This window comes from Dipodomys spectabilis, unplaced genomic scaffold, assembly GCF_019054845.1.
Source record: "Dipodomys spectabilis isolate Male_0828 unplaced genomic scaffold, ASM1905484v1 ptg000065l, whole genome shotgun sequence".
Lineage (NCBI taxonomy): Eukaryota > Metazoa > Chordata > Mammalia > Rodentia > Heteromyidae > Dipodomys > Dipodomys spectabilis.
Genome location: NW_024870742.1, coordinates 4480990 through 4483326, shown reverse-complemented (window position 1 = coordinate 4483326; position 2337 = coordinate 4480990). Strand labels below are relative to the sequence as shown.

The 2337-nt window shown below is 37.8% G+C and overlaps 1 non-coding gene across 1 annotated transcript; it reads right to left on the bottom strand.

Moving 5' to 3' along the window:
* Nucleotides 1–927: 927 nt before the first annotated feature.
* On the bottom strand, nucleotides 928–1093 carry LOC122108740. Its single transcript, XR_006147622.1, has one exon. It is a non-coding gene; the product is annotated as a U1 spliceosomal RNA (small nuclear RNA).
* Between the last annotated feature and the right edge of the window lie 1244 nt (nucleotides 1094–2337).

Here is a 2337-nt window from a genome sequence, read left to right as displayed (position 1 = left end):
AAGGGAGGAGTTATTCTGTATATTGTACTTGCCTAGCTATTTCATTAAGGTGGCTTCTCATTCCTTTTTCTTCTTTCTTCTTCTTCATCTTTTTTTTTTTTTTTTTTGGTCAGTTGTGGGCTTGAACTCAGGTCCTGGATCCTGTCCCTGATCTTTTGTGCTCAAGGCTAGTGCTCTACCGCTTTGAGTTACATTTTCACTTATGGTTTTCAGTGGTTAATTGGAAATAAGAATCTCATAGATTTTCCTGCCCAGGCTAGTGTGGAACATTGATACTCAGATCTCAGCCTTCTGACTAGCTAGAATTAAAGATATGAGCCATAGGCTCTGGTCACCTATTTGTTTTCTTTCTTTTTGTTTTTTGTAAGTCATGGGACTTGAACTCTGGGTGCTGTCCCTGAGCGCTTCAGGACAAATGAAGTGCTCTACCACTTGAGCCAGAGCCCACTTCTGGTTTTCTGGTGGTTAATTGAGGATAAGAATCTCATGAGCTTTCCTACCTGGGCTGGCTTTGAACTGCAATCCTCAGATCTCAGCCTCTTGAGTAGTTAGGATTACATGTGTAAGCCACCTGCACCCAACTTCCTCATTTATTTTCTCATGGTGAGTTCTAGCTGATTTCTCTACTCCTTGTAGTTCCTAGCAACTACAAAGTAGGCCTAGAAGTACCTCGTCCTTTACAGTAGTCCTTAGGACCAAGTGACTGCTGAGTGCAGGAAAGGAGATGAGGCCAATATAAAATACAATGCTATCTATGTATCTATGTATCTATGTATCTATGTATCTATGTATCTATGTATCTATGTATCTATGTATCTATGTATCTATCTATCTATCTATCTATCTATCTATCTATCTATCTATCTATCTATCTATCTATCTATCTATCTATCTATCTATCTATCTATCTATCTATCTATCTAGTTATCCAGGGTAGAGCACTAACACAGTCCTACACTACCTCAATTTATGCAGTCGAATTTCTCACATTTGAGGAAATCACAGGAGTCAGCACATCTGGAATGTAATAGAGAAGCCTTTTCCTGGGAAAACCACCTTCGTAATCATGGTATCTCCCCTCCCAGGTAAGTAACAATGCTGACTTGGTATTTAAAAACTAACAAACATATGACAGTAGTTCACATTTGTAATTCTAGCTACTCAGAATGCTGAAATCTGAGGATTAAGCTTTAAATACAAGATAAATTTTGCTGAATTTTGATTAAAGTTCCTTTGGTGTTTTTAATTGTAGGTTTTATTTATTTTCTTATTTTACTGTTTCTTACTGTGACTACCAAAAAGCTGAGTGAGTTACGTGGCTTGTATTCCTGGATTACTTTGGAGGTGCTCTAAGCCTTCATCAGAGGCCAAATTTGTTCTACTCAGCTAAGTAGCCAGCTACAAAGCTGTAAGTGACAATACCTACAGTAAGCAAAATTACATAAAATTAAAAATTCAGACACACAGTTACACTAGCCATATTTCAAATAAAAATAGAATTCAAGTTTCCGTGAATGTTAGTAAAGTTTTAATGCATTCATTCTATCTGTGTCACCTGTGACACTGCCACAGAAGAATGGAATACTTACGGCATATCATGTAGCTCCCAAGGCATGGTGGTAGTTACTCTCTTCCTTTACAGAAAATGTTTGCCTGACCATGTACCCTAGTGAATATCATTTATTATGCAGAGCTACCCACTTTTCTATATGCAGTTATGTCTCCCTCTCCTTTTCTCCCTCCCTCTCTCTTCCCTCACCCAATCCCTCCCTTTCCTTGTTTTAGGAATCAAAACTCATGCATGGTAAGCTGCTAAGCTGAATCCCAGCCCTGTGTATGATCTTGTGTTTGGTGAAGGGGTTCTTTTTCAGGACTTGAACTTTGGCCCTGGACGCTATCTCTGATCTTTTGTGCTCAAGGCTAGTGCTATGCCATTTCAACCACCGGTCCGGTTCTGTCTTTTTGGTGGTTACTTAGAGATAAGGTCTCCTTGACTTTCCCTCTTCAGCTGGATTCCAACCATGATCTTATCAGCTTATGATTACAGGATGAGATATTGGCATCTACCTTACTTTTATTTTAAGTTTTCAAGTATCGTCTTTTAATTAAAAAAAGAACAAGTATGGGAAACTTTCCAGAGAGGTAAACAACTTAAAACTATATAGGTTTAAATTTCTCTGTATGATCACAAAATTGCTAAGTAGTTCTATTACTAACATATTATGGGGTGAATTTTCAGGACTAACAGTAATAATGTTAAGTAATTGGAGAAATGATCTAACTTTGTTTTTCGGTACCCAAGTCATATACTTTATTCTGTGTCTTAGGTGGAGAAAA